The sequence below is a fragment of the Euleptes europaea genome, chromosome 2 (assembly GCF_029931775.1).
Source record: "Euleptes europaea isolate rEulEur1 chromosome 2, rEulEur1.hap1, whole genome shotgun sequence".
Lineage (NCBI taxonomy): Eukaryota > Metazoa > Chordata > Lepidosauria > Squamata > Sphaerodactylidae > Euleptes > Euleptes europaea.
In genome coordinates this window covers 69,958,610-69,976,320 of record NC_079313.1, presented here as the reverse complement: position 1 = coordinate 69,976,320, position 17,711 = coordinate 69,958,610, and the positions used below count along the sequence as shown (strand labels likewise).

At 41.9% G+C, this 17,711-nt stretch overlaps 1 protein-coding gene across 1 annotated transcript in view; it reads right to left on the bottom strand.

The window, feature by feature from the left end:
- The window catches only part of GLIS1 (GLIS family zinc finger 1), a 231,663-nt gene that overhangs the window by 122,403 nt on the left and 91,549 nt on the right, over positions 1-17,711 (bottom strand). The window lies entirely within an intron of this gene.

Here is a 17,711-nt window from a genome sequence, read left to right as displayed (position 1 = left end):
ATGCTTCTCCAGCAATGTTGGATCCAGTATAACCCCTAGGCCAGGGGTGTCGATCTCCATTGTTTTGGGGGCCGGATATGACATAAATGTCACTTGGTTGGGCCGGGCCTTGCCTCGCCAGCCCAAATCGAGAGTGGGAGGGGGTGGCCACCTCGGCTGGCTCACGGGCCGGATAAGAGCTCTCAAGGGGCCGGATCCGGCCCTCGGGCCTTATGTGTGACACCCCTGCCCTAGGCTCTTGACCAAGTCAGCAAGGGTTAGCTGAACCCTACTGAAGTTGGGAAGCACAATGTTCTTCAAGATTTCCACCTTCCTAACCACCATCGCCTCTGTCATGCCAGGATTTAGTTCCAGTTTGTTCAACCTTACTCATTTAACTACAGCAAACAGGCAGGACCTCTATTGCATCAACATGAGATTTGGATAAGCAGCTGGGTCTCGTCAGCATATTGATGACAGCCAACCACAAAATTACACATAATTTGAACTGCACAGGGAGTACAGTTACATGCACAGATGTTTATTGCACATATATGGCCCTAATCAATACATATGTGGAAATCAATTGAAAAGAATCACATGAGCAAGATTCAGGCTCCTTGCCGTTATCAGTGGCAGTTTCCAATATAGAAAGTGCATTATTATGCATATTCACAACAGTCCTTTGGACCAAGTTACACTGACAGAGTTAGGTCAGGGCTACCAATGGGTTTCATGCCCAAGAGAATCTGAATCTGCTGTGTCCCACACCAAGATCGCTCGCTCCATCCACTGGAGAATGTGCACTGCTTTGTACACGTGCCACGTATTGCAGACAGCCAGTTTTGTACATACAGTTCAGTCAGCATCTTGGACGCAAACGTAAGAACAGAGGTATGAATAACAGGGCATTATTGTGAAAATCTCAACCCCTCCCCTGCAGCACTCCTGGCAATTTCACAAGCATAGCAATGATTCAGCTGGCAAATCTCAGTGGATTATTGTGGCCAATTTGGAAAAACACTCCTAACAAGTCCTCCTTTCCAGAAACCAAGATAAATTTGGAAGAGGAATTATTAAGCCCAGGGAAACTACAACATAAGACTTGAACAGCGTCTGTGGAAGGACTGTTTGAAATGAGCTATTATTGCTAGTTTATAAATCCTAAAAGTACAGATTTGTCACTTCCGTGACAAAGGATATTGGTAGTTACATCTCATCTTAGGGCATTTTTTAAAATTGTAAATAATGATTGTACGTGATCAATTATGGAACAAAAATGCACATTTATGGCATGGTACATGCATTGTCTTTTTTATAACACACTAGCAGTACATTCCTAAGGAGAGTTACTCCAGTCTAAACCCATTTATTGCAATGGGCTTAGACTGGAGAAACTCTCTTTAGGAATGCACTGTCAGGCTATCAATTTGTCTGTTCATCTATTATTTGAAACTTGTGGCTTATTTAACTGGGGGGAGAACCCACGGTAAAGTTGCCTACGCAGCAGCATGCTGCAACAGAAATTTGTGACTTATGGTTCACAGGGTGTACACCACTTTGGTTTCAGTCTCCACTTCTAAATGCCACCAAATTATAAAATAACACTTGAATTCTGCCCCCCACCCCACATTTTCTTAGCGCAATTTTTATCTCCATCACCGCTGGAAGAAGTATTACTTACTTGCCACCTTTACTCTTCAATTTTAAAATATTAGGATAATTGCAAAATTGTTTGGAATGACAGAAATAGCATGAAGTTCACAGCTGTGCAAAGAAACCTTGTTCTCACTAGAAATGAAAAAAAAAATGGATTGCTAACACGGGATCTTTAGGTTTTGAGCCAGGCAGAATGGAGAGAGGCAACCCAGGAGAAAAGCAAGAGCAGCTGAGAACCTGAGACAACTTAAAGGGGGCCAAGAACTTCAGATTTCCATCTCCATGTGTTCCTGTGTCTTATATCTTCTCATGTAAGAGATGCAACTTGAACCTTATAAATATTTTTCCTGTGATCCTTAAACCAAAAATGGAACGGTTTCAGTGTCAGCACTACGGGTCAAATGCTGGCTACAATAACCTCCCTGTAGCATTATAATAAGCAATAAATTCATAGGCCATGATCCATTGGCTTGTTTCTTTGGCACTGAGAACTGCTCGGGTGAAACAGCAGGCAGAGCGTTCGCTCCACAGGCTGTTCTCTGCTGTGGATCCATGTCCCTTTTTGGCATCACGGCCATCTTATGGGCAAGTTTCACGGGTCTCAACTGCAACTCCTTATCAGCTAAATCCTACATGAATATCACTTTTTGTTTTACATTTCGGTTATCTTTACTATCCACAGATTATATCAATTGATACCCAACATCTACTCACAAAACCAAAATTGTAGATTTTCCTAGTGGTAATTTATACAATTTAAAACATACAAGCTAACAGTTCGGAGAGAACCGTTCCTAGCCCAAGGTCACCCAGTTGGCTTCAAGTGTAGGAGTGGGAAAACCAACCCGGTTCACCAGATTTGCATCCAATGCTCATGTGGAGGAGTGGGGAATCGAACCCGGTTCTCTGGATTAGTTCCAGACCACTGCTCTTAACCCCTACACCACACTGGTGTAGTGATAAGTGTTTTGATAAGTAAAAATAAAAATATTAAATGATTTATATATCATAGCCTAAAAACTGACTGTTGCCTGTGGCTGTGGTATTGTGATGGCACAGAATGTTCATGACTCCCTATTAGTAACTGGAAAGGAGAGGAGCAGGGAATATTTTGTTTAAGTGTTAACACCAGAATGTAAACGTAACCCTGACTTGCAGCAACAACAGCATGGCTCCTTCCTTCTGGCAAGAGGGTATTGTCAGTTTGAGCTCTCTCAGGGACAGAAAAGCTGAGACTCAAACTAGCATTTCAGTAGAGCTTTTCTGGCTTGTTGATAAGGGTGTGGGATGCAGTCATTCAAGGAACTAAACCAGCCAAATGTTCAGTGTGTTCAGGGAAGACCTACACTTACTTACGCTCAATCTACGTCTGAAGAAGTGAGCTGTGGCTCACGAAAGCTCATACCCTGCCAGAAATTTTGTTAGACTTTAAGGTGCTACTGGACTCTTGCTTCAATTCACATTGTTCTCAATTGTGCTGTCAGTACCAAACCACACAGACAATTACATTGCAGAGCACAGACATGAAGAAAGAGCTGAGGAAAGGAAGAGTGAGGGAGCTGGAGAAAGGGAGTCAGGGCCTGTTGAAGTTCAGAGCAGTTGGCTAAAGTTAGCAGGAAAACAGAAGACAGTGAAGAGAGCTTTGGTAGCACAGAGAGTGTGATTGGAAGAGCGCAAGGAGCAGTGAGGCCAAGAGACAGTCACAGAAGGATGAATTTCACATCTGAATATGTGGGAAGATATTAGGACAGATTATAGAGCAGTCATTCTGTAGACATCTTAGGGCCCCCATTGGGAAGTGCCATGGCTCAGGGGTAAAACATTTGCTTTACATGAAGAAAGTCCCAGGTTCAATTCCTGGCCTTATTTCTCCACCCTGCTATATTCCAGGAGAGAAGTTTAACAGCTGTGGGGGCAGACTTCCTGGTGAGTCAATCGGCCTTGGAGGTTTGGTATTGAAACAGTTGCTCATGTCTTATTTTATTGTAGTTTCTACACAGAATCTCGTAATGAACTTTTAAGCCCCCTGTTGGTTAATAGACAGAAAGTCTCAGATTCTTTTAACGTTTTCTATTTATTGAACAATCGTTCGCCCCATATATTGGAAACGGTGGCACAGTTTTTAAAGTTTGTTTTAAAAGCCCGCCAAACGGTTAATTAGATGGCAGTATCAACAAACAACGCTATTTGATGTAACTGTCTTTTAACTATGCCATAAAGGGAACTTTTTAATATCTCCATTCTTTTTGTACCCTTTTTGTATTATGTTTTTATGCCAATAAAGGGATGATGATGATGATGACGACAACAACAACAACAACAACAATTCCTGGCACCTCCAGGTAAAAGGATCAGGTAGGAGGTGATGTGAAAGACCCTGGAGAGCAGCTATTGGTCTGAGTAGAAAATACTGACCATAATGGACCATCAGTCTGATTCAGTAGAAGGCATCTTGACTTATTCACCCAGCGCCTATGTGTTACAGTTGCCAACCTCCAGGTAGGGTTTGGAATTCTCCTGGAATTACAACTGATCACCAGACTACAGACATAAATTCCCCTGGATAAAATGATTGCTTTGGAGAGTGAACTCTGGTATCACATCTCTGCTGAGGTCCTTCCCCAGGCTCCTCCCCAAATCTCTAGGAATTTCCCGACCCAGAATTGGAAGCCCAAACAAAGGCATCTTGAAAACAACACAGTGATTAATAGAAGTCATCATGGATTTGCCAAGAACAATTTCAGCCAGACTAATCCCATTTTTGATCTGGTTACCAGCCTAGTGGATCACGAGAATGCTGTGGGCATAATATATGTTGAGTTCAGCAAGGCATTTGACAAAGTCCCTGATGAAGCTGCCCCCCTCACAGATGCTAACCTGTGGGTCAGTGGGGTCTGCAGGAGAGCAGAGACATTCAGCAGAAGAAAAAGAGCCAAAGGATGTTCTACCACTGGAAGACCTGTCTACCAGCCGACAGGGGCAGTGGTGTGCTTATTGAGGCCTACAATCCCCACAGCAGGATTGGGCCCTCACCCAAGACTGGGGTGGGACCAGCCTGCCTCTGCCAAGAGCACCGCCTCGTTGGGGGGGGGGAAACTGAGAAGTGGGGTTTAAAAGGGACAAACATGGGAGCGGAGGGGGAGGAGAAGAAAGAGAAATGAGTGGGAGGAATAAGAAGTAGAGGCAGCAACAGAGGAGGAGCTGGAGAGGAGCGGAGGGGGAACAAAAGAAACAATGAGGAGATGGAGGGCTGGGAAAACCAAGACTGAGTTATAGAATAAGAGCTCTCGCACTCTCTTGTGGTCATAGTGTCTATGACAACAGACTGTATATGTGTGTACTGTCGCAGATTAGTTATTAAGATGCAAATTTGTCCTGGTGTTTCTTCATAGAGGAAGGTTTTGATGTGCCACTGCTCCGGGAGGCGGGGCAACACTGGTGGAGAATGCAGGCAGCACTCCTGCCAATATAGAATGGGGAATACCTGGCTTGGCAGTAGAGCATGCGCAAAGGATCTTTGATTGCAGTCAACCACAAACACAACAGTGTATTATGCAGATTGAAAACAGACTGATGCAATTTTAGGTTTTATGAATAGATACATAGAGTGAGATCTTGCAATCCATCAGTGAAATGCACTGACAGTTACAGATCTTCCCTCAGCAGCCCCAACTGATCACAGGAAAGTTGATTCCTGGGATGTGAGACCTACATGGACTAAAAGCTGTGTAGGTCAAGGGGCTGCAGCGGGGAGGGGGGAAATCGTCCTTCTTGCCTCTCCCAATAGTGGAGCTGCATTAATGGAAGAGAGAAGAAGGGGATTTTACTTCTTCCACCTTGTCAATGCAGCTGCCCAACCGGCATGAGCAAATCAGAGTATCAACTTTCTTGGGGTTGAACAGGATGGCCGGAGGGAGAAGAATGTGAGAAAGATCCCCAGCCATTGTGCTCACAGACTGTGGCGTCAAACCTTTAGTATACAAATAATAAGTAGTAAGATTTCCAGTCTACTCCTTGCAGGGTGCACCTCATCTGGAATACCGCATCCAGGTTTGGGCACTACATTAAAAAAAAAAGAGATGTAGGCAAAGTGGAATTCAGAGGAGGGCAACAAAGATAGCCAAAAGTCTGGTGAATAAGTCTTAGGAGGAAAGGTTGAAAGAACTGGGTATGTTTAATCTGGGGAAGACAAGGCTCAGGGAAGAAATCACTACACTTTTCAAATACTGGTGGGGCTGTCACAAAGGCTTGTTCACTTCTACTTCAGACGCAAGATTAGATTTAATGGACAAGTTACAAAAAGGAAGATTTTGTTTGAATGTAAACTTCCTAACAGTAAAAGCTTTTTGACAATGGTCCCAATTACCCAGGGGTGGAAGCGTTTCCCCCATGCTTTAGGTCTTCAAGCACAGGCTGGATGGCCCTCTGTCAGGAATGATGTAGCTGTAGATTGCCTGTCTTGATCAGGTAAGATTGGAATAGATGGCCTACTAGGCCCCTTGTTACTTCATGATTCTATTACCTAATCAGCCAACCCTTGGATGCAGGTTTTTAATATTAATTGAGCAAACAGAAAAATGTTCCAGATATCCCGACATGAATTGTCTTTATATTTATTCCCTCAAGGAATTTGAAGGCGCCTCCAAATTAGCCTGACATTAAAGAATGTTTTCACCCATTTAATTAATTGTGTTTATCACTGGTCTGAAAATGGAAAATTTTAACAGTTATGCTGAAAATACCACTGAAGTTAACATTTGTGTCTCTGATTTTCTGAGGGTTTTATATCAGGCACAGAAGGGGGGGGAAGTCACTAACCCCAGTTCTACGTGGGATTGATTTATGGAAGATGATCAAGATGCTAGATGACTTCCAGCTTGATCTTAAATACGTTGACCAGATTATTTATTTCATTAATTTACACCTCATCTCAAACTCAAAGCAGCTTACATTATTTCTCTCTCCTACAGTTTTATCCTCACAACAGATGACATCCAACTTTTCCTTCTCACCTGGCTCAGACAGTGCAGTGAATGTGTTGAAAGAAATAATGGGCTTGGTGTGGGCTAACAAACCAAAGTTCAGTCCAGGCAAGGCAGAGGTACTGTTGGTGAGGGGTTTTACTTCCAGAGAGACACAGTTCTGGATGTTGTTTCACTCCCCCTCAATAGCTCGGTTTGTAGATTGGGGGTGATTTTAACTCCACCCACGTGAAGTAGGTTAGGCTAACAAGTGTGAGACTGGCCCAAGATCTCTCAGCATATTTCCATGGCAGAATGGAGAGTCAAATTTGGGTCTCGCCGATCTTAGCCTGACACTCTAACCACTACACCACACTAGCTCACCAGGCTATATGATCAGCAGTTCCATGGGATGTATGTCTTGGATTACACTGTAGATGGCAGGATTTAAAAGTCTGAATTCTCCCCTTGCCATAAAGAAAAATCCTGCATATATAAGTACAGGAATGTCAGGGAGAAGATTCTAGCAGCAAGCACATGGTAGGATTTAAAAAAAAAATACTATGATGAAGGAGAATTTAATCCAAAACGTTTCCAATCCAAAATCTATAGCAACAGATGTATCATAAGGCTCCAGATTGTGTGCTTCGTCTCTTGCTTCCTTCAACATTCATCTTGAAAAGTATGGAAAGACAAATAACGATTTCCCGTAACTGAATGATACACTGTTTGGCTTCCCACATAAATTATTTTCTTCCTGCTTTAAAATCTACAGTTTCCATGTTTGCATTTTAAGCATACGATCGAGTCTTCCAAGATTGCTCAATGTGTGTGTGGGGGAAATCCATCTTCTTGCAACATAAACTCTGTTATTACAATCCAATTATATAGCTATTAATGAGAGGCTGAGGACAGCGATGGCCTCCTTACTCTAAACCTACCCTACCCCCACCCCCAGCCTTATCCCCATCCCCTTACTTGTTCTTGGTACTTCCTTCTTCTTTCCTGTTCCTTGTCCCTCCTTTTTTCTCCTTCCTCCTTGAATGGTTACCCTGTCATTACTATCAGTGTCTAAGGGTGCCATCTGGTGTTTTTTTTTTTAAATAGGATTTTAAGCATAATTGTTAAGATGTATTGTTTCATTTAATTTGTTATACATTTGGTTGCAAAAATGAGAGAGATGGCGCAATGTGCATTTCAGATATCTGAACTATTTTGTATCCAAAGTCTAGTATCTCTGCTTTATCCCAAATTATCTCTCACAATCCAAAAAATTTGGCATCTCCTAATCCATTTAGATAAAAGATAATAGCACTAATGAAAAAAAGAAAGAAGTTCTGGACACCCCCAATGTTGATACTACACTGTGAATGTCTTGTCAGTGTGCCCTGTTGTAACTGATCAGTGATAAGGGAAGGCATTTCCTGCAGGTTTAAACCACACTCCCTCAACCCATAATAGCTAATTACCGGTACAAGGGCCTAATGATGGTGACTTTGGAAAAAACGTTTCGTTTCAGATAAAATTAAGCTCTGAAACTAGGGGTGCCATTCGACCACTAGAACCCAGCGGGAGCCTGGGACGCATGGGGGAGCAGTTTCACATGAACAGTGTATGGGGGAGCAGTTTCATTTCCAGAGCGAACCCAGAAGTAATATCACACCATTAACGCGAAGCTTGGTGAATGCTAAAGCATTGTGTTGATAGTGTGATATCGCTTCCGGGTTCGCCCCAGAAATGCTGTCGTGCTGTCAATTTCTATCCCTCCTGCCCTACCAAGCAACAGCGGGGGACAGGAGCTGCCGGTGGGAGGTCTCCTATGATAGTTAGAGCTGGCAGCTCTCTATGAAACAGGTTTTCCATTTATTCTAACCGAAACAGTGACCTGGCCATACACACATAGCCAGAGGATATGCTAATTCCCTTTGAAAGGAACAGCCATGTGTAAAACAGCCATCTAAGAGAGATGAACAGAGAGAGGTAAAACTGTAAATACTATTAAGTATGCAAATAAGGGGCATTTATTTTGCTTTGCAGATTTATAGCATAAATAATCATGGCAAAGTTGACAGATAGTTTTCATGCATAATGGAGGTTGTCATCATGAAGCGTATCTTCATGTAAGAAAGTCGTGTGTGAAGCAGCCCTGAGATGTTTCTGCGTATGAATTAATGTGCAACCTGTCACAATATTTGACAACTGCCTATGCAGTTTTTCATTGTGTGTATAATTGGTGTTCACATCTACAATGATGCAGATACACACAGTTAAAAATCCATGAGCACAATTATCACACACATCATGATAACATTATTTCTTATACTAAAATATATTTTGTGTAGGAATATTGTTGCGTTCCTTTCTCATGGTCCAGGGATGTTCCAACATTAACTAAAAGGATTCTTTGGTTCAATCAGGGTGCCATTTCCCCAACCTAAAATGCCCCCAAGGGAATTCTCCCCAGGAAAATGGTGTGGGGGTTAGGACAGTTAAGTCCTAATCAGAATCAGGCACGGTGTATGAAGAAATAGAGGTCAACCTACAAGTCCCACGTGACGGAAAGACAGGGTGGCGAACCCAGGCACAACTTGCGAACTCCATAATATGTGAATTGGCTCTTAGGTCTAGCTTAAATGAATCTCAGCATTAACCATACCAATATCCTGATGATGTGTTTATTGTGACCCCAATGTGACCGTCATTCGGGGAAGAAGGACAGGCTGCAGCAGCATTGCCATTTTCCTCATCCAAATCATGATTACTCAGGATGAATATCTGTAAATCTGTTCTAAAATAACTGAACCCTGAATGCTATATGCATTCCCGCATTATTAAACATTTCTCAAGGTAAAGACGCAATAGTAGTTTAACAGAAAGCTCCCAAAAAGGTTTCGTAGATCTTCAGGGAAATTTATGCAGTCATTAGCTGAACACAAATTATGTCTCCCAACATGACTATCTATATTGCAAAATGCTTGTCAAAATTCATCAGACCCAATTTACAAGCCATGAGTAATACTATTATATAATCCCAAATGTCATGAAAAATAGGGGAAACTACGATTAAAGCCTCTTTTGTAACCAATTCTAAAATTGGCGTGCAACAACGGAGGAAATTACTGTTTCCAGTTTCGTTGTTTACTGGTTAGCGTATTTAAGTAGAATTCCACTCTATATTTACCATTTCTTCATATATTTTAGTGCAACATATGGGAAGGAAAGACAGCATTACAAAAACGACATTTTCAATACATTATCTGGATTTAAAACACACACCATAAAACACAATTTTACTGCCTATTTTGTCTGAGGTGGCTAAGTTATATGACAGATTCCTGTTCTCAAAATAATTTCTGGGCACGACACCATGGATTTAAAAGGAAAGCAAGCCAATTTTTCATGAAAAAAATATGGTATTGTTTACGTTACAATTGGATGCTTTCACAAATTGTCCTAAGAAAAATGAACTTTAAAATCCTGGAATGAAGTTCCTTATAAACTTAAATAACCCCCATTTTGGTAATGATGCAAAGTACACACTGAGGCAAACTGAAGCGTTAACTATAGCAAATTATGCAAGTCATATGTCAACCAGTCATGGGGAACAGGAACATTTACACGATTCTCTGATGTTAGGTGGAATCATTTCTTGGCATTCCACTGCTAGAGGTTTCTGTACAGCACACACCAGTTCCATCTTGCCTCTTCTTTTATTGTCTTGCAGTGACAAGATTCCAAGTGTACAGGTCCTCATCCATTCCTTGAATGGGCCGCCCTCCCTTCCTTGGGTAGGCGCTACCCTCTGCCCCCAGCTACTTGTCATATTTCTGTCTTTAAAAGACTTGGCGACCCTGTTCACAGTCTGACTCTCTCTGTAGTCTATGGTCCACATCTTCTTTTTAACACTGTGTTAGGGTGGCCAGGCATGGTCTGGCTATTTGCAGGAATCTGGGGGGGTGGGGGTGGACACTAGGCCGTTGTAAGGCAATGGCATGACATCGCTTCTGGGGAAAACCTGGAAGTGATGTCACACTTCCCTATAAATCACTGGAAACTACACTGGAAACTATATTCTCCCGCAACTATCTCCTTTATTTTAATGGGTTCTGCTACTATGTTTTCCTATATTGGAAACAGCAATTTAATGAAGACTTGGGGATGAAATAGACCCCTATTAGGTCACAGTTTTAAAAAAAAAGGTTTGATATTAGCAAAGTAAAAATATTAATCTTAGGAAGAATTTTTATTTCAGAAATAACTAGGGAAGGTATCTAGGACCAGGAGTAGCTTCAGCACTTATAAGGATACAGCATGCTAAAGAATCTGGGACAAGGTATCCACATATCCCAAAGACACTGGGAGACAAAGGAACTAATTGCAATCCTATTTCAACAAAAGTATTAAGGGTTGGATCCAACAGAAACGCTTGCTGAAGGAGTTGGTGAAATTGCTCTTTCCTGCCTTCCCCTGACCCAAGTAGCCTTCAGTCTGTCCTAAAAACTCTCTGGGGATCAGGAGAGCCTTTCAAACAAAATGTACAACAGTCTGGGATGCTGAAGTGAGGAGGGGATATCAGATAAAATTGCCTCACTCTAAAAGTTGTTTTACCTGAACTCCTCTTTGTCACTGCAGCACCCCATATTGTACTGCATTTTATTTACAAGGCTTTCCCAACCTTCAGAGAAGCTTTCAGGACAAACAGTACACTACTAGGGGAAGGGGAAGGCAGGAAAAAGATGCTCCTCCAACTACTTCTGCAAACTTTTTTTCTTGAATCCCAACGTAATTTTGTGTAGTAGAGATAGAGAGAAAACAATAAAAGCCTTTCAGATAAATCATGTAATTTAAATTACATTATATTCACAATAAAGCCTTTGAACAACACCCCTACTATTCACTCATTTTCCCAGAACTGACTTTTCTTTTGCTACCCTGCTCCTATAGGTCTCACCTTCCTGACCCATCTCTTCTGGTTGTTTCTCCTAAAGGTAAGCTTCTGACTTCCTTTCAAAATATAGTTCTTCTGTGTGTATTACCTTCTTGATGATCATCCTAACTTTCATTCTTATACCATCCAGTATCATTCCAAATATCTAGATCTGAATAATTCTCTAGTTGTCAAATGCAGTTTTAGATTACTTACAGTGCATTCCTAAGGAGAGTTACTCCAGTCTAAGCTTATTCATTTCAGTGGGCTTAGACTGGAGTAGCTCTCCTTAGGAATGCACTGTTAGGCTACAAATCACAGTGATCTTGTGGCTACCAATAGGGTTGCCAGCCTCTGGGTGGTGGCTGGAGATCTCCTGCTATTACAACTGATCTCCAGGTAACAGAGATCAGTTCACCTGGAGAAAATGGCTGCTTTGAAAGGTAGACTCTATGGCATTATACCCCACTGAAGCCCCTCCCCTTCCCAAACCCCCCCTCAGGTTCCACCCCCAAAATCTGCAGTTATTTCCAAACCCGGAGCTGACAACCCTAGCTGCCAATAAAAATAGTACATCTCTGTTCCGCAGTAACATTTAGTAAATTAAAATATGTGACATAATGTAGCCATGTTTTGGGTTCCCCACAGGGTTGCCAACTCTAGGTTGGGACATTCCTGGAGATTTGAGGGTGGAGCCTGGGGACACCAGGGTTTGGGGATGGGAGGAGACATCAGCAGGGTATAATGGCATAGAGTCCACCCTCCAAAGCAGCTGTTTTCTCCAGGGGAACTGATCTCTGTAATCTGGAGATCAGCTGTCATTATGGCAGATCACCAGGCCCCATCTGGAAGATGGTGACCCTGCACCCCACAAGCATAATTCAGTGAAGTAAAGCAGGGTTGAGAGAAGACATGCTGCTCAGGTTGAAAGCAACCAACCATTTAATCTGGAGAACATCCAGAATGACTGGGCCAGAAATAAATGGTTTATGGACCGCAGTGTTTAACACTATGCAAATGTGAAAGAATTCCATTGATAGCAATGAAAGTACTATGGAACAAATGATTTCAGCATTTCATACAAAAATGATGAGGTTTCCATTAAAGGAACTCTCACTACAAGGTTTATTTTTGCTCCTTTTCAATTTTGCTTTATGTTCTTTCATGCTGTTAACTCCTACTTATCACTTTCTGAACCCTCCTAAACAATTTTTTTCCTTTGTTTTCCTTAGTGCTTTCTTTGGGCAAACTGGACACAGCTCACTCTTCTGATCTCCTCTTCAAAGCCAGCCTTCCAAGTTTTCAAACAATTATTTAATTTCCCAACCTCTTAGTGAATGCCAAAGATGCTAAAATGGGAGATGGAGACTTGCCATGGTGAAATGGAATTCCTATCATTCTGAACATGAAAGTCAGCTGGCTGTTTTTCTGTTTTGTGGATAAACTCCCCAGAACATAGTAACTGATTAACACTAATCCACCAGTTATGCGTTGTTGTAAACGATACAACTCAACAATGTTACTAATGGAGATAAGTTATAGGAATCGTGAACAGTTTGCAGTTATCATCTAAACAAAGTTCATGCAATATTCTATACAAATTGCAACTGACTGTCTAGCTTATGATTTTATGAGTTACGGGACAGAAACAGTGATTTGTAGCATTTCAGCCAAGTCAACATCTATGTGCTCTTGACCAGCAAGTATTATTTTGCTCTACTTGCCAAGAAACAGTTATCTACTGCCATTTTCCTAGGAAAATGTCACATTATTGTCCTAACTCCAAAGGCCAAAAGGTTGCCATGGCAAGAGGGCAAAGGTGTAGGAGGCATCTAAAAGAACATCAGAGCACAGAATGTAGAGCACAGCTCAACAACGGGCAGGCCAGAGACCAAACCAAGGAAAGCTTCCCCATCTCCTAACAACTACCTCCGTAAGAAAGGTCATGCTGAATCAGACCAAGGTCCATCAAGTCCAGCAGTCTGTTCACACAGTGGCCAACCAGGTACTTCTAGGAAGCCCACAAACAAGATGACTGCAGCAGCATTATCCTGCCTGTGTTCCAAAGCACCTAATATAATAGGCATGCTCCTCTGATCCTGGAGAGAATAGGTATGCATCATGACTAGCATCCATTTTTACTAATAGCCATGAATAGCCACTCCCCTCTTAAAGCCATCACCACATCCTGGGGCAGGGAATTCCACAATTTAACCATGTGTTGTGTGAAGAAATACTTCCTTTTATATGTTTTGAATCTTTCCAGTGCTCACTACCACCATTTACCTCCTCCTTCTTTGAGGAGCAGAAGGGCCACAAAAGAAAGAAGCAAGTAGAATTGCCAGCCTTCAAGGGGGGCCAGGATATCTCCTGGAATTACAACTGATCTCAGTTTTGTTGGGATCAAATAAGATGACAAGGGATATTTTGGTAAATAATAAATTTAAAACATTAATTCATAAAAACGTTTGGCAGAAATTTGGAATTATGATCTGTCTTCCTTCCATTTAATTTTCATATGACCTTTCTCCATTAATCTGAAATAAATGTAACTGATTTAAAACTGCAGTTCCCATTCTCCAATGTGAAGTCATTAGGGCTATATTAGGCTTTCATTAATAGTTGAAGTGGCAAGATGATCAATTCAGATTTTTTATTGATTGCAAAATAGCAGTTTACTTAAGATTCGTGTGCATTTTTTATGGGTATTTATGTGTTAATTTGTTTCTTCTCAGACCCAGATAAAAGTGGTGAATTTACCTGATTTGTTTGTTTTAAGCTGGGCTGGTTCAGATATAATGTGAAACCACGGCTTATTTTTGCTATGGTTAATAAAATCAGGATTCAGCCCGCACGTGATCACCAAATTCTGGCCTGTCTCAGCAAATCATGGGTTCTGTGATGTCACTCTTTATCCAGCCTCCCCACCAGAGAATATGCTGTCGCCTCGTGGTGCCCAGCTGATGGCAAGGCCTCGCCACAACTGGCTTACCACTGACCACTAATGGCACAAGGGCAAGGAAGCCGTGGTGACTCTCAGGATGGCAACTGGCTGCAAGTCACACACAGCCTCCTCAGAGCTAGCACAGGCAGCTGCTTGGTTTTCACATTACCCTTTTCCTCCCAAATAATAAAGAGCTTCTTCCTGCTGCTTACTGGACAAGCCACCCACAAACACAACCAAGTACATCAGTCCAAGAGTTCTATACATGATACTTGCAGCAGATACTTTATTCCTTCGCACTTTATCACTCATATGCCCTGGAAGGTTTTTGACTCTCAACAAACATCTGCCAGCCACATACCCCAAGTATTCACTTACTGAGTCCAAAACCCCAACAAATAGGGTTGCCAGGTCCCTCTTCACCACCAGTGGGATATTTTTGGGGTGGAGTCTGATGAGGGCGGGGTTTGGGGAAGGGAGGGACTTCAATGCCATAGAATCCAATTGCCGAAGCGGCCATTTTTCTCCAAGAGGACTGATCTCTATCGACTGGAGATCAGTTGTAATAGCGGAAGATCTCCAGCTACTACTTCGCGGTTGGCAACCCTACCAACAAAGCCCCTGGGGGAGCCCCCAGACCCTAGTGCATTAAGTCATTTCAACCCATTAACTATCATTGGTCTCATTAAACCATAGTTTTATGTCTGAGCCAACCCACTATGCACTTTATCTGCCCTGCATTTAGGAATACATCTGTTTAAAAATGTTAAAAAATACCAGTAAAAACATGCTTTCACCTAGAGCAGAGACCATCCAGGTGGGGAAGGAGAAAAGCCAGACACACCCAGAGTGGGGAAAATCAGGCCACAACTTTATTGAAAACAGATTCCATGGGTCTGGTGTGGCATGGGTGGGAAACAAAAGGTGCCACTAACAGCCTGACTGCTGGACGTGAATCCCCCAACACTCCTCTTGGGGATAGCCAGGGAAAGATAATTGGCTACAAGGTAAGAGACAGCAGAAGCCACTATTCATACCCATCACCAGCCTCTTAGGAGCCTGGTCACCATGCCAGCCCTGGAAGCATCCCCCTTGCCCCCTGAGTCCCTTAAGTTCCCCTTTTAGGATTATGCAGGAAGCCCACTCCTGAGACAGCCTAGTTTGTCTGACTCCCTTCCACCCAGGAGGAAGAGACACTCCTGTCCTAAAGGCAGGAAGCAGGCTCTCATATGAACATTTGTTCCTTTTATCAGATGCTTTAAATATTTTCTGCAGTAATGTCTGTAATTATTATAAATTGCCACCAGGTGGAGCAATGTTTTTAAAAAATATCTGCACATTTAGCTCCTAGAACAAACAGGAAAATGGCGCATCTTTAATTCGTCCATGATCAGGAAATAAAAACCACTAATTCCACATTTTGCTTTATATTTCTATAAATGAGCAAACAGATGTAAGTATGGAAAGTACAACTACATAACAGAATCGTCAAGGAAAGGGCACTGTATCAAAGTGTAATTAGTAGATTGAACTCAACAATCACAAAATTATATGGGAAATGTACCTGAAAAATAAAACGAACGTGGCTCTTTTATTGTATGAACTCATCCTCAGGAGAATATTCCGACAATTCCTGATAAGTTAACTTTGATTTTTATATTCCAGAATAATTTTTTGATTACTTGACCTGCAAACCTAACAGAACAAGGGATTGGAAACACTTGGAAGAAACTCCAGGCATCAGGACTGTTTTGTAAAAGTCTTCCTGCCAGGCCATAAAAAAGTCTTGATCAACTCCTATTTTATCGTTTACCCATGTACCGCAAAGGTACCAACACAATTCATAGAACTAATCACTTGCAGACTTAGTAGGCACTCTCAGCTGACACAAATGAAAGATTGATTGTTGGGATGATGAAACAAAGAGCAAGTTGTGCAAACTTTACTGAGCTGGATTATGAGAACATGCTTTTCCCATTTCCCATTCTTAAATGCCTTGGGTGCCATTTCAAAAGAAAGGCCAAGATAAGTTATTCAGCAAAGTAAGTTTCAGGATATCTGAGCACAGGAACCTCTTTGTGGACATGCTATCTCCACATACAGCAAGAATAATACAAGAACAGAGAGTGCACCACTCTACTGAGTAGGTCTAACACAGGGACACAAACTTGCACAGCTATTGTTTGCAGAAACCAAACCACAATGGCTGAAAGACAATGGGTACACATTCAATATGATCACTATTATTTCTCATGTCTGTAGTACTTCTCAGTGCAAAATAAATATACTATTTCCCCCCCCCACCCAGGTTTCCCTGCAGCAAAGCAGATTTCACTTGGAATCAGGAAAAGTTACTCCCCCCCCAAAAAAAAAACCCCGAGCTGAATCATGCAACCAGTTGTACTAGCAGAATCTCCTTTGCCAAAGGATTGTAACCAGTATTTCTGTGGAAAGGAAACCACTCTGATGAAGGAAACCACTCAGTACCAGAGAGTGACATGCTTGGAAAGTGTCTGCCATACCCCCCCCCCCTCAAAAAACTAGCACCTTCTTCAGGTTAAACCTCCCTCAATCCTAGCAGTACCTAAAATGTTATCATATGCAGTGACAAATGCAGTAATCTCTCAAAAATAATCTCATACATTTCAGATACAATTGAAGATCCTAATTCCCAGGACTATTGTCATTGAAATGCTTGTTCTCATCAAAGGAGGTTAATACCCACATGTTCATAGAGGAAATTGTTAGGTAGTGGTGGTTGTTTTTAAAGCCTATAGCATAAGAATGAGTGATCACGGATATTTTCTTTCCCCCTGAAAGTTATTTCTTTTTATTGTGTTACTTCCAGTGCCCTTCCAAAGCACATTGGTACTTTCTTCGAATCTTGGTATCTTTCCCATCTGTTCAGGAAAGTTTGTTGGCTAAATGTGTATTGAATGTGTTCATGGGAGGCTGGCAACAAGTAGCTTCATGTCTATATGCATAAAAGCTCCCGTCCATGTAAAATTATTAATTTCTTATGACAGGCTTTGCTACTATGTTCTGTAATAGACAAAGGAATTTTGGAATTCAGGCTACTTGAGAACAGGAAATACATGAGACATTTTGATTGAAAAGAATGGTCCACTAAAATGGCAGTTAATCCTTTTATTATCTTTCCAACAGCAGTTTCCACAATACTTTCATGAGGTAAGCTTCCCTCCAGTCCAACTGTAACACTCATCATTACAGCTGGTTTAAA